Below are 23,201 nucleotides of genomic sequence, written 5' to 3' on the forward strand. Positions count from 1 at the left end.
TCTCAAATGTTTCTGGTTTCCTCTCTTCCATGATAAGACTGAATTCTTGGCCCCTGGTGTTAGTGGTCATATGATCAAATTTTATCAATGAGTTGTGAGTGAAAGTCATCTGTGCCACTTTCAGGACAGAAAATTTAATAGAACCCTGTTTCTATCTGCTGTGGTGACTTGGTTATATTCCACAAAGTGATGATGGACCTCAATCTGAAGGGTCAATTGATGGGGTGGTTTTGTGAGCCCTTATGTCTACTGCCCATAGACATATGTTACTTAGAGATATCAGTAATGCCTACGAGTGGTTAAAAGATTTTGTCTTAGTCCGTTCAGGCTACTATAATAAATAATATGGACTGGGTGACTTAAAAAACATACATTATTTCCCATGGTTCTGAAGTCTGGAAGTCCAAAATCAAAGTGTTGGCAGATTTGGCCTCTGGTGGGGGACTACTTCCTGGTTCATAGATGACCATCTTCTCATTGTGTCTTCACATGGAGGAATGGGTAAGGGACCTCTCTGGGGTCTCTTTAATAAGGACACTAATCCTATTCACGAAGACTTCATCTTCATGACCTAATCATCCCCAAAGCCCCACCTCTTAATACTATTACACTGGGGATTCGGTTTCCACATGTGAATTTGGGGGTGGGGGCACAAACATTCAGTTCATAACAGACCTTATAGAACAATTAGATCCCATTACTTTGGCTTTTCTTTTACTCTTCATTAAACTGGAGCATGTGAGAGAGGATGGAGGCAGCATACAGTATTGGTTAAGAGCACAGGCTTAGACCTGGATTCACAGCCCAGTTCCACCATTTATTGGCTGCATATCCATAGTCAAGTCACTTAACCCTCCCACATCTCTATTTTCTTATTCTTAAAATGAAAATAAGAATTTCTACTCTAAAGGATTGTGGTGAGAATCAAATAAGATAATGTGTGACTCTACATTAGCTCTTTGCTGGGTATCAAACAGTACTATCTATGGTAATCGTGGAGGACCCCCTGCATCCATACGACCATCTTGCCTACGGGATTTTGCTTTCTGAGGCCGCACATCAGATAACATAGTTCTTTCATCTGAGCTAATACTTCTGGTTCAATTGGGTAGTTTTTTGAGCAAATTACTTAAATTATACGGAGAAAAAAATCAAAGTGATGCCAAAACTAAGAGTTAAAAAAACAGCTAAAGCCTTTGTTTAACCACTTTTTATGTTTTAAATACCAAACTATCTAACTTCCCTTAACAGACACAGAGAATTAGTACTATGAAGGTCTCCATACATTGAGAACATACTATTTATTGTACCTGTTTTACTAGCATTCTCACGAAAATATAAAACTTAATCCTAAAATCAAAGATATTTATAACTCAAAACTGCTTCAGAAATAATCAGATTCATTATTTTCATTTCACAGGTGAAGCAATCGAAACCTATTTTGCATATGAGATTATTAGGACTAAACTTCCAAGTGTCTTGAAGCAAATGATTTTACCCTAACACCATACTGCCCTAGACCTGGTACTTTAGTTATTGTTTACTAACACCTGTATTCTTCTTTTAGTTTTTCATTTTTAATTGTGTGAGTATAGCTGATGTACAATATTATATAAGTTACAGAGGTACAACATAGTGATTCACAATTTTTAAAGGTTATATTCCATTTATAGTTATAAAATATTGGCTATATTTTATGCATTGTGCAATATATTCTTGTAGCTTATTTATTTCATACATAATAGTTTGTACCTCTTAATCCCCTACCCCATCTTGCCCCTCCTCCCTTCCCTCTCCCCACTGGTAATCACTAGTGTGTTTTCTGTATCTGCGTGTCTATTTCTTGTTTTGTTATATTCACTAGTTTGTTTTATTTTTCAGATTCCATGTATAAGTGATATCATACAGTATTTGTCTATCTCTGTCTGACTTATTTCACTTAGCATAATACCCTACAAGTCCATCCATGTTATTGTAAATGGCCAGATTCTGTTCTTTTTTATCGCTGAGTAGTATTCCTTTATATATATATATATATATATATATATATATATTCCTTTATATATATATATATATATCTCATATCTTTATCTATTCATCTGTTGATGGACACTTCGGTTGCTTCCATATCTTGGTAATTGTAAATAAGGCCTGTATTCTTTTTTTAAAAAATATTTCTTTTATTTATTTATTTTCCTTATGTTTTTGGCTGCGTCAGGTCTTAGTTGCAGCACATGGGATCTTTTTTGTTATAGTGCGTGGTCCGCTCGAGTTTCTCTCTAGTTGTGGTCCCCAGGCTTCTCTCTAGCTGAGGTGTGTGGGTTTTTCTCTCTCTAGTTTTTGCACACAGGCTCTGTAATTTGTGGCACGCGGGCTCTGTAGTTGAGGCATGCGAGCTCAATAGTTGTGGCATGTGGGCTTAGTTGCCCTGAGGCATGTGGGATCTTAGTTCTCCACCAGGGATCGAACCCGTGTCCCCTGCACTGGAAGGTGGATTCTTTACCACTGGACCACCAGGGAAGTCCAAAGGCCTGTATTCTTAATTGGAATTTACTCTTTTATAAGAACTCTTCAAAAGTATAAGAAAGTACTATTACATTATGGGTGAATACCAAAATAGTTGATATTGATCATCATTAAATTTTACATCATTGTAGTTTATTCACTCAGGTGATTCATTCATCTCAGTGCTTAGAATTCAAGTCTTATTCATCATAAGTTGATATCCCCTACAAACTTCTATTTTTCAAAAGTTTTACAATGTATTTTACATTATTTAAAAATAACTCTATTGGGGAATTCCCTGGCTGTCCAGTGGTTAGGACCCTGCACTTCCACTTCAGGGGGCATGAGTTTGATCCCTGGTCAGGGAACTAAGATCCTACATGCTTTGTGGAGCGAAAGAAAAAACCCCACATACTCTATTTAAATCAAATTATACTATTTAGACCTTAAGCACCTTGATTACTACTTAAAATTACATGACATTCCTTCATCTCTTCCCTTCTTGCCCCCTTCCTTCCTACTTTCCTTCCTTCATCCTCCCTCCCTCCAAAAATATTTATTTAGCACTTACAGTGTCAGGCAAACTTCCAGTGGCCAGAAATACAGTGGTGAACAAAACCAACAAGGACCCTGGCCTCATAGAGCATAGCTCCTAGCAAAGAAGACAGACATCAGGCATGTAAATTAAATAAAGTGTGATCAATGTTACAGGAGGGGGATACTAAAATGAGTAAACTTTTCAATGAGGGATATTATAATTTGTGATTTTTTCAAACACAGTTGTTACACAGTGACCTTTAGCAGAACCCCTGAAGTAGCAGTGAATAATAATACATTTACATTTCCTCCTATTTCTGACCTTAGAGATGCCATTATTATATCCTATTTGCTTTTTTTCTTCCCTCACTTTCCTCTCTCAACATTATTCTGTGCTACTGTTATCTGCATAGAACCTGCTATTGTTTCTCTTCCACATCTCAGAATCACCACTGACGTTTCATCACATGGAGTGCTTTTACTATACTCCAATTTAAAATGAAAAATTAACTTAAAAAAAAAAAAAAAGGATCTGTCCCAGTCAGACTTTATCAATCCAACAAGGCAAAGGCACATCAGGAAGTTCAGAGAGCTTTCCTGAATTGGCCCCAACTCCTCCCTTTAATCTGTACCTTTCCCGGCCTCCCAGTTTACTGAAGTGTAATTGGCAAATAAAAATGTAAAATACTTTTAAAAATTTCTAAATTATACTGAAGGGCAGATATTTATACCTTGAGAAGTTTTAAAAGCACATCTCCTGACATTCTTGCCTTTCTCCTACGCTGTCATGTAACTTCTTGTTTCTAAGTATGTGGAGACACTGATGTTAATTTATGTGAGCTCATGTATGTCTATGTTGTTCTGAAAAAAAAAAGGTGTTATGAACAATGTGTATTAGCACATGAAATTTTTGCTTGACCTCAGAAACTACTATTTTGAGTCTACTTCTCTTCTGTCTCCCACTTTGTAGCTGAAAGCTTTGTTTCTTAATTAGGTATACAAATTGTCAATTATTAGTTTTCTCCTCATAACAAGAGCTGTGGATCCTGTATTGGGTTCATAGGAGCCCACTGACACTGAAACAAAACATTCAGATAAAATTATCTGGTACCTGATTCCTTCCATGTTCTATATCAGATCACCCACTGGCTTCAAATTAACCTTATCTTTGTACTTATTCCTCTGAAGGCTCTCAAGGTCCCCTCGTGTGCATGTCTATTGTGGGACTCATGCCTCACCTCACCTCACCTCACCTCATCCTGGCACCTGCTTTATCAACCTAGTCTGTCCCTGGTGTCTGTTACACCTGGTTCCATCACAGCTCCCGTAACCAAAAAGAGACATCTCCTTTTTGTTGCCTCCCTTCCCCTACTGTGTTCAAGATTTAGATAAGTGAAGTCACTCCCTCTTAATTACTTCCCTCACCTGCTTAAGATCTGCTGAAAATAACATCCAAGTGTGAAACGTATGGTCCAAAGTGCCCTTTCATGCAGGAAGGTAGAGTTTGCACTTAGTTGACTTTGGAAAGCAAACTTTATTTTGGCCGTTGTTTAGTCAGCCACACAATTCTAAAATCTTTCATCTTCCTTTCCCTTTACTTCTTAGTTAAAGGCTCTGCACAACAATTTTACACATAGTTATCTCTTTACATCTTGGCAATGTGTACAGGCTAGAATAAAATGTGGCTCTGGTGGGATTTAATGTTTTCTTATATATTTAGCTAGGCAAGGTTTCAAGTAAGAAGTGCCACTCTTCTGCATGAGAATGTTTAGATAAATAATTGGTCAGATGCTCATTTGCGGCAAGGCCGGTTTGTTCTTCACAGTCCTTGAAAGTCTTTTTTTCCCCCTGGTCACAGTCAATCTAAGCTGACCTGGCAAATGACCAGATTGCTTCTATGAAGATTACGAGTTATTGGTGTCACTGCCTCTTCCACTGTACAAATGGTTGCTATGTTTTGAACAGCAACACTTAGACCCAACCAGCCTTTCTAAATATCTTTTAAGGAAGAGGACTATGTACAATACATTTGACTTAAAGATCTGAATCTCCTCCCTGGGTTTTCTGAGTGAACTAACTTTACTTTTGCCCCCAAATTTCCAAGTCAATAGAAAACTGCCAAAGAAAACCTAGGTCAGAAGAGGATCTGTGTGCAAATTTAGCTACTGTTCCCCGGAGCTTCACCAAGATGGGCATTCTTTCCTTACCCTGGAGTCATACGAGGGATAGAGGCTCTGCTGGTTTTCAGTTGGGCTTTTCCCTGTAACTAAGTGGTACTAAGACCCAGTGAAAATAACTCCCATCTTGGATCTACACCACATTGCCTTTAGTCTTCCAGCTGCCTTCTTCTGCCAAACTCAGTGTCCTTGACCACTTGACTTTTCCATCATAGGCATTATAGGTTATGGGAAAGAACTAGTGATGCTAACTGAATTTTTTATATTCTATGCAGAGTGATTTTTAGTAGTGAAAAGCAGATGATTATGCAATAACTGGTGATTTGGGCAGCCCAATTAAGTTGGGGATATCATAGAATTGGAAATGTTATCTTGACATATCTACTCAATAATGATTTCTTAATATGGTCTATAAAAAAGGCAGAGCTCTTCATGACTGAGGTTATGTTTTCTGGAACTGTGAGACTTGTGGAAATAAGTGGTCTTACCAGAAAGTAAAGTCAGAATCATGCCTTCAGGAATGCCAGGGGTATTACAGCTACTCTTCTCTCACCACTTCTAGTTATTATAAAAGTATTGCAAAGATTTTAGGATTTTCTGAAATGAATGAGAACTTGCTGCCTGAGAAACTATCTTTGTTTCTTCCCTAAGATGGGTGGAGTCTCCTAAAGTGGGTGGGATAAGAGATTTCTTTTAAAACACATGTGCCTCAGGCAGGAGAGCTCTAGGTTTCACGGCTGACAGATTCTGCAACTTGAGGTTCATGACTTAACTTTCCTGTTCCTTATTTCCTTTTCTTGTAAAACGGACACAATAATCTTTGCATCTATGAGAAATTATGTAAAATGACTGCGGTATTGTACTTTTTACAAACATATCCAAAAATTTTGCCAAAAAGATTTCCCTCAATTAAAATAGACAGTAGTGTAATAACTGTAGGGTACTTGAGTAGTTATTTAATTCTTTAGTGGGGTGGATTTTGTTACAAACACCTAAATCAAAAAGGGATTTAAAAGAAAAGTCTACTTCTTCTAATAATGATTCTAAGTTCACCATTACTAATACGTTTCAATATTGTGTGCATGTGTGATCTGGAATCCCTCAGCCAAGGACTGGAAAATATTGTTAGTGATTAAGTGAAAATGAATCTCACTTTGGGAATAAAGGAAATAAGTATGGTTGAGAATACCTTCAACATTTTTGCATGGGTTTGGAGCAGGACTACTTTGATGTTGTAATCCTTTAAAAAGGTTCTAAGTGAAGTAGATAACGAATTTGTCTTGCAGAAAGCCTTCTCAGATGACTTTCTCTGTGCACAGGGTGGTTCCAACCACACTTGAGGATTTTATTGTTCAATACTGTGCTCATCACCCCACTGGGACTCCAGCTGAGTGGAATGAAGGAAGGTTAAATGGGAGAGCTTTTTGTTTCTGTACAGTTCTTATGTTTCTAGGAAAGGTAATTAGGAAGTGAAACCTTTAGCAGTTGGCAGTGTGCTTTGTTGGCTACTAGGGCATGGTGACAAATAGCCCTGAAAGGTCTTCACTTTCTTTTGTAAACACCAAGGTAAGGAATTTGCACAAAAATGCACTGGTGAAGATCTGCTTTTCATCATGATCTAACCACATAGTAAACAACAGAAATAACTTGTTTTAATAAAGTGTGGTGTTGAAACATTTATCAGCAAGTCCTTTCTACTGGCTTCAAAGGTATATTTGGATAAGAGAAATCCTTGCCCATAAGAACACAATCTGAAATTTAAGTTATAACATTTTCTTCATGTCAAGGTCAAGAAACATAAGGGAAAAGTTTGACTTTCGTGTAATCATGAATTTATCTCTTATTAGGCTGAGACAGTACAATTAAGTACTTATTATTTGGGGCAGATGTGGTTGGCAGAGAGGAAAAGACTGCAAAATGTTTGCTCTGGAATGGTTTAATGAATTCTATTATTTTAAGTGCCCACTTCTTTCCTTTTTTGCTGGATAGCAGCATATTGGATTTCATGAGAAGAACCTTTCCAAATGAAAAAGCATATTGTTATGATGAGAAATTATAACAAGATCTGGACTGATCTGGTAGAAAGTGACCCAGGGGAAATGGTAAAGTGAGATGCAAAACTTAAAGAAGTGGGATTGAGCCGTACGGGTAGCCAAACTCGAAATGAAAGAAAAAGAGAAGAAGGGAGAAAGTTAACATGTTTCTGATTTGGGGATGAGTACTGAAAGCTTCCAGGAATTATGGAGAAGCAAATATAATTGTTTTTTAATCCAACAGGATTTGTTGCAGTCTCGTTTTCTCTCCTCCAAATAAGGAGCAGAACTTCCTAGGAAGGTTGTACAGCACTGACCAGTGGAACAATCTGAGATGATGAAAAATGAGCTTCTGCACTGCCCAAGACTGTGGCCACTAGCCACATGTGGCTACTGAACACTTGAAATGTGGCTAATGTGACTAGCTGAATTCTAAATTTTATTTATTTCTTTTTTAGAATTTATTTTATGGAAGTATAGTTGATTTACAATGTTGTGTTAATTTCTGCTATATAGCAAAGTGATTCAGATATATATTTATATATATATATATATTCTTTTTCATATTCTTTTCCATATGGTTTATCACAGGATATTGAATACAGTTCCCTATGCTATATAGCAGGACTTTGTTGTTTATCCATCCTATATATAATAGTTTGCAACTGCTAGTCTCAAACTCCCAATCCATCCCCCTCAACACCCTCCCCCTTGGCAACCACAAGTCTGTTCTCTATGTCTGTGAGCCTATTTCTGTTTCATAGATAAGTTCATTTGTGTCATATTTTAGATTCCACATATAACTGATATCATATGGTATTTGTCTTTCTCTTTCTGACTTACTTCACTTAGTATGATACTCTCTAAGTCCATCCATGTTGCTGCAAATGGCATCACTCATCTTTATAGCTGAGTAGAATTCCATTGTATATATGTACCACATCTTTCTCCATTCATCTGTCAATGGACCTAAATTTTGTTTATTTCTAATTGATTTTAATTTTAGTAGCCACATATGGTTAATAGCTATTGTATTGCACAACACAGCTAGGCTTCACCTTTTCAGACTTCTATATGTCATGATCAAGTGATGGGCTTTGTTGTAGATCAGGAGATAGTTTTGAGAAACTTTGTGGGCTGTGCTGAGGAAGGACAACTTGTCTTAAATCTGTGAGTGTACCAAGCCCCTCAATTTGCAATAATGAAAATATTCCTTAATTGTGAGTGTTTCTTAGCTGTTAATCCCATTTGTGTACTCAGGATTGGTGGTGAACAACACCACACTTACCTGGACTGGCTGCACTGGCCAAAGGAATAGAAAGGGGGATGCTCCAGCAGAGAATTAAAGGGCAGGCTTTTTAAACTGAATTAGATGAACTCTCAGAGCTTCCAACTATTTTGGCCTTTGAATAACTGCTGAATTACCAGATGACACAAAGAGTAGAATTTGTTGACTATTAAAAAAATACAGTTTTTTTGCTACTGGACTGTTAAGACATTTGTTATAATATGTTATTTTGGTTGGCTTTCATGATGGATTTTTGTTTTCACTCTTAGATTGCCTTCTTGGTTCCTGGACAATCCATGAAATACAGAATTTCTGCATGAATAAATATATTCACAAGCTGATATGCTTAGGTAAAGCAAAATTTTAGTAAAGGGACAATATACATAGAGGGACAACAGAGGGACAAGAGGGAAACATGTGTGGACTAAAGGCTTCGTACAAATAACATCTAAGGGGACTTTGCTGGTAGTCCAGTGGTTAAGAATCCACCTCCCAATGCAGGGGATGCAGGTTCGATCTCTGGTTGGGGAACTAAGATCCCACATGCTGCGGGGCAACTAAGCCCGCACACTGCAACTACTGAGCACCCGTGCCACAACTAGAGAGAGAAGCCTGCGTGCCACATGGAAAGATCCCGCATGCTGCAACTAAGAGCCGATGCAGCTAATAAATAAATATTTAAAAAATAACATCTACGGATTAATTATCTCTAAGCATGGTTGGCAAAAATTTGCATGATGAGACTTGGAGAATCATTAAATACCATCTAATGTGGAACCCAATCACATCCTGAGCTAGGATGAAAGAATTACTTTTAGTGGATACCTAGATACTTGAAAGGTTTTCCATACCATCAGTATAATTCACTCTACCTTGAGAAAATGAACCAACTAACCAATTCAAGCAATTAACATCAATCCTTTCATCTTTTCACTGACCTTTCCTTTGTTTTCTGTTTCAGCAACCGTGAGAATAAGAGATTGAAAGATTATAGCAGAGAATCAGTGAGGAAAATCCTAGTTTCCATTCTGATGAAATGCTTAATTAATCACTTTACCCCATTTTCTTTAGCCCTGATGACTTATACAATCTTAATTCGTTTAATAATGAATTTACAATTTACAACTATAATTCTTGTTGTTAATATATGAAACAAAGTGTTATTGAAAACAAGGAAAGTTGCTCTGACCTCACTACCCTGTCCCCGGTACAATTCCATCCCCTCTAATCCTTGTTTGGAACTCTCTTCATACTTCTTTATTATCAGCTTCTTATTCTAAGAAGGCATGTATTATGAATGCCTTATTTAGTGTGGTATCCCCAGTACCCAGACTATGACTGGAAAACAATTGTTGCTAAATAGATATTTATTAAGTATTGTTTCTTTAAAGTATAAATATCTTTCCTTTGTTTCTGTAATCTTTTGGAATTGTGTTGTTTAGTAGAGTGACTGATTCATTTCTGTCTGCTCATGAATATAGCTATACTCAGACTTTATATTTTATATAATTCCTAATGAAGCATTATTAAATATTTTATATAATTAATTTGAAAGAATATCTGGGATTCTAAAGGGCAGCTTAAACCACTTCTTCGCAAAGAGTTTGAAAAAATATGCTTTCAATATTGTTTATGGGATGATTGTGTCCTATATTAAGAGGCTTTGGTATTCTTTATCCCTTCCTAATTTCCATAGAACTCTTCCAGACAAAGGAAGCAAGCTGAACTTGGTACGTTAATCGATCAACTAACCAACAGGTCTTGAGTTCCTCATATGTGAAAATGACTATTTGAAGTGATTTGATGTTGGTGTGCCTGCCTTTGAACTGAAGGCCATGTTACTATACAAGTGTAAATCCCTGTGCCTCCTTTTTCAACACACCTGTTTGGTTTAAAAACAAACATTAGATCCACAGTCCACAAGAACAGAAATTTACTCCACTTTTTAATGGCTTCCCAAACGTCTGGAGAATTTCACAGTGTTAGTGAATATCATGAAAGAGAATAGGTAGTTTTAAAAAAGTGAGAAAAGAAACTTTTACTGCTTCAAAAACAGTGGCAAGTCTCCTGAAGTGGTAAATGGACCACCTGTGGGCTCTGGCACCAGAAAATGTATAATTTATTTTAAAGCACGAGGTATATATCTGTCCTTCTAAATGTCTATCTGAAATAATGTGTGTATTGTATATGAAAATGAAGCAGGGAAACATTTAAGCACAGTATGCTTATTTATTTCAAAGCTATTATTCTTCCTGTCAACAAGAATAAAATTTATTCACTCAGGTAAGTATAGAGTCAGGCATTTTCTTGCAATAAAGAGAGTAAGTAGATCACACTTTGAAAACCTGTCTGCTCCTATTTGGAAAAGCACTGCCTTGAATCCTAAAAATTTTATTTGAAAGTCTACAAACATTGCAGTGGGAAAGGGAAAGCTTAAGCTCAGATGGAAACCACTTACACTCTCAGTAGTCCTAGGATTTGTATCTCTGGGAACACCCAAGCCCACAAATAGTTTATCTAGGTGTTCAGCATTAAACACAGAGTTAAGGGAAAGGATTTGTTATTTCCCCTGGCTAGTTCCAATCCCTTCCTTCTTTTTAGTACTAGTTTATTATTTATGAGATTTACAGAAACACAGATATTAGAGATGGGAAATCTCTATGAAATTAAAATACCTTTTCCCTATAAATGCAAATCTCCTGTTCGTCTCAGAACTGTGTGTGTGCGGGGGAGGTGTGGGGCATTTATCAGAGTTGATGGAACAGAGTAGAGATTCACCCAGTAACACTTTAGCAAAACCCAAGTTTCCGAAATCTCTTTTCTCCCACACTTGCTCTTCAGACAGTGTTCCTTCAGTAACTGCTGTTACATTTCTGCCAAGATGATCTTTTAGTTCCTGGAAGGAGTTAGGGCCTTTTGCACTTCTGAACCTTCCAATTTGCTATTCCCTCAGCCCAGAACACTTCAGTAGGCTAATTTCTGGTTATCTTCAGGTCACAGCTTAAATATCTCCTCCTCACAGGAATTGTTTGTCCTTTGATTTATGTAGTGTGTATTTTGTTCTAAAAGATATTTGTAAGAGTTGGAATTTTGAAGTTGGACCAAAGAGAAATTATTGTCACTTATGACTAAACCCACAAGTTAGCTGTTAATTTATTGTTGATTTAAAACAATCATCTCTCTGCTACTGAATGATAGTTAAGACATTATAATATTTTCATTTTCAGTAATGGCTCTTCTTTATCTCTGGTATTGAATTTCTTCTCTTCATTTTGTAGTGATATTTACTCTTACTTCCCCAGAGTTTTCTTAATTTTAACTTGGTTGCTAGATATATTATTTAAATCTATCATTTTTCTCTTTTTCACATTTCTGTTGTATATGTAATAAATTATATATATAATTACAATATATAATGAAATTTATATTACATATAAAAATATAATTTATATGCTGAAAAATGCATGAAGTATACAGATACAGTTTAAGGACTCATTATAGAACAAACATCTGTGAAACCACCAACCACTTCTTGAAGTAACCATTATCTTGAGTTTTTTTATGTTTTCTTTGCTTTTTAAAAACTATATATTTATGCATACCTAAACGATATAACTTAGTTTTGCTTATCTTTGAAATTTATTTACACAGGACAATACTACATATATTTTTTGTGGCTTGCTTCTTTCATTCAATGTTACATTTGTGAGACTTATCAACATTTTTGCATGTAGTTGTAGATCATTATATATATATATATATATATATATATATGTATGTATGTATGTATATCAGAGCTGCTTTATCCATTCATTTTTGACACTTAGATTGCTTTCATATCTTGGCTATTATAAATAATGCTGCTATGAACAGTGGGGTGCATATATCCTTTCAAGTTAGTGTCTTAGTATTCATAACATTTATACCAAGGAGTGGAATTGCTGGATCATATGGTAGTTCTATTTTTAATTTTTTGAGGAACTTTTATACTGTTTTCCATAGTGGCTGCATCAATTTACATTTCCACCAACAGTAAACTAGGGTTGCCTTTTCTCGATATCCTCTCCAAAATTTATTTGTTGTCTTTTTATGGTAACCATTCTGACAAGTGTGAGGTGATATCTTGTGGTTTTGACTTACTTCTACCTGATGATTAGTGATGTTGAGCACCTTTTCATGTGCCTATTGGCTATCTGTGTGTCTTCTTTGGAAAAATATCTATTCAGGTTTTCTGCCCATTTTTTAAATGGGTTGTTTGTTTTTTTGATATTGAGTTGTATGAGCTCTTTATATATTTTGGATATTAACCCCTAATCAGACATGTCATTTGCAAATATCTTCTCCCATTCAGAAGGGTGTCTTTTCATTTGGTTGATAGTTTCCTTTGCTATGCAAAGGCTGTTAAGTTTAATTAGGCCTCATTTGTTAAGTTCATTCTTTTATATACAGCTGTCTAGTTTTGCCAACACCACTTATTAAAGAGACTCTTTTTTCGATTGTATATTTTTGCCTTCTTTGTTGTAGATTAATTGACCATGTGTGCATGGGTTTATTTCTGGGCTCTCTGTTCTGTTCCACTGATCTATGTCTGTTTTTGTGCTAGTACCACATACTGTTTTGATTACTGTAGCTTTTTAGTATATTCTGAAGTCAGGGAGCATGACACCTCCAGCTCTGTTCTTTTTTCTTAAGATTGCTTTGGCTATTCATGCTCTTTTGTCATTCCATACAAATTTTACAGTTATTCGTTCTAGTTTTGGAAAAATGTCCTGGGAATTTTGATGGAGGTTTCATTAAATCTGTAGATTGCCTTGGGTAGTATGGACATTTTAACAATATTAATTCTTCCAATCAATGAACATGGGAAATCTTTACATTTCTTTGTATTATCTTTGATTTCCTTCATCAGTGTCTATAAAACTTATAAAACTATAAGTTTTCAGAGTACAGTAAGTCCCCTACATATGAACCTTCAAGTTGTGAAATTTCAAAGATGTGAATGTGCTTTTGCATGTCCAATCACGTAAGTTAGTTCACATGTCTGGCATACATTGTCACGTGCATTCATCCTCTACAAGTGGTTGTGCTTTAATGTACTTTACTGTACAGTAGTGCATAGAGTACAGTAGTACAGTATCTTTATTTCAAGCTAGATCTGCAAGAGGATGACTTCATTGAACTCCTTTGTGTGCAACACAGGGAGCTTACTAAGAAAGACCTTATGGAATTGGAGGCCCAGAGAAAGGATTAAGAGAGACATGAGGAAGAAGTAACTGAAGAACTGAAGAGATTCATGATGCAGGAAATGGCTAGGTGATTTTCTTTATTCGAGGAGACACTGTTAGTTTTGAGGCACAGGACCTGAAAGTAGAACGGCACACAAAGGCTGCAGCAGCTATTCAGAATGCAATCCAGTGCTACTGTGTCATCTATGATGAGAAAAAAAAAAGCAGACATCACTGTATTGGTTTTTCGAGAGGGTAGATAGAGTTGAATCCAACAAGGAACCAGAACCTGTGTCAGGAATGAGTGTAATTACAGCTTGCCCTCCATCTATTGCTGATGATCTTTCAGCTCTACCATCTCCCACCTCCTCTCCCTCCTCCAGTCAGTAACTCTTCTTTCCTGTTCACTCGATGCCAGCCCCTGTATGTCAACTGTTGTACTATACTACAGTACTTTTCACGGTACTGTACTGTAAGATTAAAAAATTTTTCTTGATGTCTTGTGTTTGTTTATGTATTATTTGTGTGGAAAGTATTATAAACCTATTACAGTACAGTACTATATAGCTGATTGTGTTAGTTGGCTACCTAGGCTAAATTTGTTGGACTTATGGACTAATTGGACTTATGAAAACGCTCTCGGAATGGAACTCGTTCATATGTAGGGGACTTACTGTATAGGTCTGTCACCTCCTTGGTTAAGTTTATTCCTAGATATTTTATTCTTTTTGATGCAATTGTAAATTGACAGTGTTCTTGCTTTCTCTTTCTGTTAGTTTGTTATTAGTGTATAGAAATGCAACAGGTTTCTGAATATTAATCTTGTATGCTGCAACTTTACTGAGTTCATTTATTAGTTATAGTAGTTTTTTTGGTAGAAACTTTAGGGTTTTCTATATCCACATATGTCATGTTATCTGAAAATAGTGACAGTTTTACTTCTTTCATTACAATTTGGATACCTTTTATTTCTTTTTCTTTTCTGATTGCTATGGCTAGAATTTCCAATACTATTTAAATAGGAATAGTGAGGGGGGCATCCTTGTCTCATTCCTTACTTTATAGGAAAATCTTTCAGTTTTTCACCATTAAGTATAATACTAACTGTGGGTTTGTCATAAATGGCCTTCATCGTGTTGAGATATGTTCCCTCTATATCAACTTTGTTGAGAGTTTTTAATCATAAATGGTGTTGAATTTTGTCAAATGCTTTTTCTTCATCTATTGAGATGATCATATGATTTTTATCCTTCATTTTGTTAATGTGGTGTATCAAATTGACTGATTTGCAGATACTGAAACATCCTTGCATCTCTGGGATAAATCCCACTTGACCATGGTGTATGATTCTTTTCATATATTGTCAAATTTGGTTTGCTAATATTTTGTTGAAGATTTTTGCATATATATTAATCAGGTATATTGGCCTGTAACTTTCTCTCTTTTTTTGTACTGTCTTTGTCTGGTTTTGGTATCAGAGTAATGGTGGCATTGTTGAATGAATTTCGAAGTGTTTCCTTCTCTTCAATTGTTTGGAATTGTTTCAGAAGAATAGGTATTAACTCTTCTTTAAATGTTTGGTGGAATTCCCCTGTGAAACTTTCTGGTCTTGGACTTTTTTTCAGAGATTTTTCTTACTGATTCAACTGCTTTTCTTTTTTTTGTGTTTTTTAACTTGTCAGAGTGTTTCTGTTTATTAGTGAGAAATATGCATTGCCTTGCCTAGTAAACAATTAGACCACAGCATGTTCTGTGAGAGTGTTAGGTGTATAACAAACTTAACATTTTACAATCAAAGTTAGGTTTCTTGCATGCTGGAGAAATAGGGACTCTCCTTTAGTCAAAATTTCTAATTAACTGAGAGTTGGCTCATACTGGTTTATCCCTTATCACTCCTAAAATATGTGAAAATTATACATAAACTCAGAAAACCCTGAAGAACAATGGTGAACTGCGTCAGAAGAAGAAATAAGGCTTGAAGCCCTTACTTTGTCCTTGTTCACAACCTGGGGCCAGTGTATGTAGATGTGCAGAACTTAAATTGTTGTGTGGGATGCAATGGCTTGTGCTCCAGGTTCTGTTTCCTTTGACCTCCTGTTAACTCCAAGCCCAACCTCCAGCATGACCTGTAGCCAGCATTCTTGCTTGACCTTCCAAGCTAATTTATATTCTTCTAGACCTGATCCTTTTTTGTTGTTTAATCTGAAAACCAAGTGTTACTGTTTTTACTTCTTTTTTCTGGAAATTTTCTTTTAGCAAAAATTACACTTCTGGCTTTGGAAGTCTGGGGACTCTTCCAGGCTAAAAATAAGATACTAATATATGCTTGCCCTAAAACTTGTCCCACCCTCTACATTCTGGGATATTGTCAATCTTCTCTGTCAACCTGATTCTTTTTATTTCTGTTTTTCTCTTTTGTCATATATACTCTTTTTTTCTTTTTGACATCTTTATTGGAGTATAATTGCTTTACAATGGTGTGTTAGTTTCTGCCATATAATAAAGTGAATCAGCTATACATATACATATATCCCCATATCTCCTCCCTCTTGTGTCTCCCTCCCACCCTCCCTATCCCACTCCTCTAGTTGGACACAAAGCACCAAGCTGATCTCCCTGTGCTATGCTTCTGCTTCCCATTAGCTATCTAATTTACATTTGGTAGTGTATATATGTCCATGCCACTCTCTCACATTGTCCCAGCTTACCCTTCCCCCTCCCCATGTCCATTCTCTACATCTACGTTTTTATTCCTGTCCTGCCCCTAGGTTCTTCAGAACTTTTTTTTTCTTAGATTCCATATATATGTTTTAGCATACAGTATTTGTTTTTCTTTCTGACTTACTTCATTCTGTATGATAGTCTCTAGGTCCATCCACCTCCCTACAAATAACTCAGTTTCATTTCTTTTTATGGCTAATATTCCATTGTATATATGTGCCACATCTTCTTTATCCACTCATCTGTCGATGGACACTTAGGTGGCTTCCATGCCCTGGGTATTGTAAATAGAGCTGCAATGAATTCTGTTCAGATTATCATTTTTCTTCCTTATTCAGTCTTGGAAGATTGTATGTTTCAAGGAATTTATCCATTTCTTCTAGGTTTTCCAATTTGTTTCTCTATAACTGTTCATAGTAGTCCTTTATGATTGCATTTTTTTCTGTGATTTTGGTTGTCATTTCTTTCTTTCATTTCTTGTTTTGTTCATTTGAGTCCTCTCTCTTTTATTCTTAATTAACCTGGCTGAAGGCTTATCAATTTTTTAATATTTTCAAGAGAACAGCTCTTGGTTTCATTGATCTTTTCTTTTCTTTTTGGCCTGCATTTTATTTATTTCCACTTTGATCTTTATTATTTCCTTCCTTCTGCAGGCTTTGGGCTTTGTTTGTTTTATTTTGCTAATTTTAATAATAGTAGGTTAGGTTGTTTCTTTGAGATTTTTCTTGTTTCTTGAGGTAGGCCTGTATTACTATAAACTTCCCTAGAACTGTTTTGCTGTGTCCCAGAAAATTTGGAAAGTTGTGCTTTTATTTTTGTTGGTCTCAAGGTATTTTGTACTTTCTTCTTTGGTTTCTTTGTTGACTCATTGGTTTTTTAGTAGCATGTTGTTTAGTCTCCTCATATTTGTGTTTTCTCATTTTATTTCCTGTAATTCTAGTTTCATACCATTGTAGTCAGAAAAGTTGCTTAACATAATTTCTATTCTCTTAAATTTGTTAAACTTGTTTTGTGGCCTAGCATGTGATCTATCCCAGAGATATTCCATGTGCACTTCAAAAGTATGTGTATTCTGCTGTTTTCAGATAGAATGTCCTGTAGATATCTATTAAGTCCAACGGGCCTAATGTGTCATTTAAGGCCACTGTTTCCTTATTGATCTTCTGTCTGGATGATCTGTTCATTGATATAAGTAGGGTGTTAAAGTTCCCTACTATTACTGCAGTATTGTCAGTTTCTCTCTTTTTGTCAGCATATATTAATATATAATATATATATAATTAAATAATTAATATATGTTATATATAATTAACATATTGTATAATTAATATATTAGATATAATTAATATATTATATATTATATATAATTAGTATGTTATATATATTATATAATTAATATATAATATATATAATTAATATATTAATATTTTGTTAATATTTGCTTTATATATTTAGATGCTCTTATATTAGGTGCATTTATGTTTACAAATGTTATATCCTCTTCTTGTATTGATCCATTTATCATTATATTATGCCCTTCTTTGTCTCTTATTATAGACTTTGTTTTAAAGTCTACTTTGTCTGATATGAGTATTGCTACCTCAGCATTCTTTTTTATTTAAAAAATGTATTGAAGCATATTTGATTTATAATATTATGTTAGTTTCAGGTGTACAGCATAGTTATTTAGTATTTTTACAGATTATACTCCACTGAATGTTACTACAAAATAATGTCTATCGCCCCAGCTTTCTTTTCCTCTCCATTTGCATGAAATATCTTTTTCCATCTCCTTACTTTCAGTCTGTGTGTGTCATTAGCTCTGAAGTGAGTCTCTTGTAGGCAGTATATAGATGAGTCTTATTGTTTAATCTAATCAGCTACTTATTATGTCTTTGGATTGGAGCATTTAGTCCATTGACATTTAGAGTGATTATTGACAGGTATGTACTTATTGACATTTTGCTATTTGTTTTCTGATTGTTTATGTTGTTATTCTTTTTTCTTTTCTTCTTCTTTTAATCTCTTACCATGTGATTTCAGGATTTTCTTTAGTGTTATGTGTGTGTTCCTTTTTCTCTAGCCTTTGTATATCTATTGTAGGTTTTTGATTTGTGGTTATCATGGAGGTCATATATGTTGACCTATAACTATATCTATTTATTTTAAACTGATGGTCTTGGTCATTTAAGTTCAAATTCTGAAAGCTCTATATTTTTTACTCCTCCCTCACCACGTTTTGTGGTTTTTTATGTCATATTTTATATTTTCATGTCTATCCTTTAGCTGTTTATTGTAGTTATTTATAGTTGATTTTACAGTTTTTGTTTTTCAAACTTCATACTATCTTATTTAAGTGGTTGGTTGATTCACAGCCTTTACTATATATTTGCCTTTATTAGTGGGAATTTTCCCTTACTATAATTTCTTATTTCTTGTTAAAGCCTTTTCTTTTTCACTTAAAGAAGACCCTTTAACACTTCTTGTAAGTTCAGTTTATTATTGATAAACGTTTTTAGTTTTTGCTTGTTTGAAAAGTTCTTTATCTCTCCTTTGATTCTGAATGAGAACCTTGCTGGGTAGAGTATCCTAGGTGGTAGTTCTTTTTCCTTACATCACTTTAAATATATCATGCCACTCCCTTCTGGTTGGCAAATTTTCTGCTAAAAAATCAGCTTATATCCTTGTGAGGTTTCCTTTGTATATGACTCTTTGTTTTTCTCTTGCTGACTTTAGAATTCTCTATCTTTAACTTTTGCCATTTTAATTATGATATGTCTTGGTTTGGGTATTTTCAAGTACATCTTGTTTGGGACACTCTGTGATTCCTGTACCTAGATATCTCTTTGCTTCTTCAGGTCTGGGAAGTTTTCAGCCACAATTTTATCACATATATTTCCCACCCCTTTTCCTCTCTTCTCTTTCTTCACCACTATAATGTGAATGTTATGATGCTTGATGTTGCCCAGAGGTCCCTTAAACTATTCCCATTTTTTAAAATTTATTTTTCTTTTTGTTGCTCTGATTGGGTGATTTGCATTATTCTATCTTTTAGATTGCTTATGCATTCTTCTGGATCACCTCATCTGCTCTTAATTCCCTCTAGTGTATTTTTCATTTAAGATCTTCTATTCTTCAGCTCTGACTTGTTCTTTTTATATTTTCTAGTTCTTTGTTAAAATTCTCACTGTGTTCATCTATTCTTTTCCTCAGTTCAGTTAGAATCATTATTACTATTGCTTTGAACTCTTTGCAGGATAAATTATAGTATCTATCTGTTTCATTAAGGTTTTTTTTCATGTTATTTTTCTTGTTCCTTCATTTGAAACATATTATTCTGTGTTCTCATTTTGTTTAACTTTCTCTGTCTCTAATAAAGTTAGGTGAAACAGTTACCTATCCCTGCTTTGAAGGTGTGTCCTTGTGTGGGAACATCCTTATGCAGTCTGCATGTGTACGGTAGCTTTGGTGGGAGAGCGGGATCTGAAGTGAGCATTGTATGTGTCTTCCCCTGGGGTGAGCTGGCAGCCACTGTTTTGATGGGAGGTAGGGCTGGAGTTGGAGGGGCTACAGGCAGAACTGGGTGAAAGCTAGGGTTTCTTCTATGCTCAATGAATGTCACTGCCCTACCAGGGGTGGTGTTGGGGCCTAAGTGGCTAGAGCAGGAGTCCTGAGAGAGTTAGGTTTCTCCTGGTTGTGATGGCCGTCTCCTCCTTGGTTTGGGAATGGCTGGGCCCAGAGGGCTTGGGTCTGCACTTCTGTGCTGGTTTCACTTTTTCCTGGAGTGTTCACCTTGGTTAGAGGCTGGGTTGTGGCCGGAGGGGTTTGCGTCACACCACCGAGCTGGCCCCACTCTTTCCCAAGTGTGCACAGGGTCGTGTTTTGTGGCAGTGGCAGTCTCCTCCATTTTGCTAGCCTCCCTCCCTTCCAAGTATGCACAGGGACAGTCACTCTGGTGATGGCAGCCTCCTCCTTGCAGTTAGCCTCACTCCCTTCTGAGTATGTGCACAATGGCTCCCTCTGTCCTGGTCAGAGGCGGGACCAGGTCCTCACTGGCTCCAGTCCCTCTAAGTATGTGCAGTCTGGTTGGCAACAGCAGCCTCTGCCTTAGAGGGGAGCAGCACCAGAGCAAGAAGGGCTGGGGCTGGAGCAGGAGTCTTGTGCGGGCTGGGGAGCGTGCCAGAGCTGTACTGGCAGGCCAGCCAGAGCCCCAGGCAGTTTTCAATCTGCTACCTCTGTAGTGATACTGGGAATAAGCAAATCTGTGTGTGCTTTTTAAGAGCAGAGTCTCACCTTCTTATAACCCTCCAGTAAGCCCCACTGATCTTCAAATCAGCTAAGGCGATGTGTCTTTCTGGTGTTGGATTGCAGGGCTAGGATGCTTAGCATGTAGCTTGAACGACTTGCTCCCCAGGGAGCATCCACAAGCCTGTGAAATCCCCCTCCTCTTCTGTGTCTCCTACTAGGAGTGCAGGCCCCAGACCAGACTTCTTCTCCTCCCTTCCTACCAGATTCTGCGTGAATCTTTATTTCCAGCCTTGATTATAAGACAACTGTTCTGCTAGTCCCCAGGTCAACTTCATCGAGAGTTATTCTACGTGTCTTTGTAGTTCTGATGTGTTCGTGAAGGGAAGTTAGCCCAGTGGCTTCCTACTCGACCGTCTTGATCTCCTGACTCACAATGACTACAATTTCTTTTCTAAAATGAGAAACTGAGGGATAAACCTGTCTATAACTGCCACACCTGGGCCTTGATCAATGTGTTTAACTATTGTCTGCCTCTTGTCCCTACAATGGAGAGAATAAATAGAATAGTAAAAGGGTTGATGAGTTAACTTTAATTTATAAAATTACCTTTTTATATTAAATAGACATCACAATATTTGAACCCACAGAGTATTTATACTTCAGTTGATCATTTAATTTTTTCTTCTAAATACTAAAACAACAATTTTAATGAACAATTTAGTATATCTGGTTTATGATATAGAGGCTTAGGCCTCCTTCTGCTGCATTAACTAATGATTTTATTTTCTTGGGAAAATTATTTAACATGAGACACTTCCTCTTACAAGAACCTTTTGGTTTGTTTATATTTCTACATATATTATTTCTGGAAATCTTAATTTCTCTTAAGAATTTGAATAGCGTTAATTTATTTAGAATGATCTTCAGCCCTTTTTGCTAAAAACCCCTTTCCCTTTTCTATTTAGTTTAAAAAATTGGGTTCTTTTTGCTTTCACATCTTTGAAGAGTCTGCCCTGAATCCACAGAATCTATTTCTTGGTGCTTACATTTATTTCTTTTTCAATGAAACTATAGCTTATTTTGTCTTTTTGCTGTACCAACTCTCTTCTACACTCATGCATTTTTATTGCTTCCTCCCCACACCAGCGGTTCCCCACCTGTTCCCTCATGAGCCATGAGTGGCTCACAAAGCTGTTTCAAGTGGCCTATAAGTTGCCCAGCAGCTCCCTGCTCCTGCCTTCACAAGCAAAGTGGTCACCAATGGGGCCTTCTTATGCTTCCTAGCTACTGTCAGAGCCTATGCCCACCTTTTCCATGGTTTCTCCCTCCACCATAGAAGTAAACATTTCAAGTTTATGACTTATAATGCTATAGTTGGGGTGTATCAGAGTACTTTGAATAATAAAAAAGAATTCCCTAACAAGTCATACCATACCAACAGGAAGTCCACACTTCTTTTTTTTTTTTTCACACTTCTTTAAGAAATGGAACTGAGTATGGAACTTGGGAACTGAGTATGAATTTTACATAGTTACAAGCTCAGGGTATACCAGAAAAACATAATGGATTTTTTTCTGTCTATAACTAAACTCAAACTAGATTTAAAAATCCATGCTGGCTTCATAGTAGAGAATTTAATCTTGCCAGTTCTAGAAAATTCACTAACTTCTAATCTAACACTTAATTCCTTAGTGTGGAGGGCATGGTAATTAATCACCCAAATCAAGATTCTCCCCTCTATCTAGATTTTTTTCTTCTTCCTGGGTTGGAGGAGGGTGTAAATCACAGATGGCATACACAATGGGTGTGTGGGGAGGTTGGCGTGTGTCCTTGATTACCTTCTGTCCTTGTTGCCCTGTTCCAGACATAAACATCCCATCAGGCCTTGGGCATTGCTGTCTAAGGCTGCATCACTCACTGCTGGTGTCCGCAGCTCCTCCAAGGTCCCAGGTGTAGGCTTCTCTCACTCTGTTCTCTCTTGACTCTGTGCTGTTCTCATACCAACCTGGAGACCTCTTCTGGCCTATTTATTATCTGTCAGTCCCTCCAGCCACACTTGTGTGCATGATTGGGTAAGGGGAAGAAGGGGGTGAGTAAGAGAGTGGGGTTGGAGGTTTTCCCCACAACACTTTGGAATGTTCAGGATTCTGTGAGGCTGCTTCTTGGAGGTCTCCCTTCCTAGAAATCTTCTTCAGTCATTGCTCATTTACTGCTTAGGGACCATATGGGAGGGAGAGGTTCCCTATGTGGCTTGCAGTCTTCTAGCTTTTTCTCTGGGAAGCAGGCAGGAAATGGTCTATTCTGGTGGAGACCCCTCAGACTACCCTAAAGTTTCTGTGATCATACTCCTTCTGGGGTCCAGCTTGGGGTGGTAGTGGTGCTGCTGTCTTTCCTCTCTTATAAGGTGATGGAGCCCTCTTTTCCTTTTGGGTGGGTGGAGAGCATTACGTCACTCCACATTTGTCCC

This window comes from Phocoena sinus, chromosome 17 (assembly GCF_008692025.1).
Source record: "Phocoena sinus isolate mPhoSin1 chromosome 17, mPhoSin1.pri, whole genome shotgun sequence".
In the NCBI taxonomy this organism is placed as follows: domain Eukaryota; kingdom Metazoa; phylum Chordata; class Mammalia; order Artiodactyla; family Phocoenidae; genus Phocoena; species Phocoena sinus.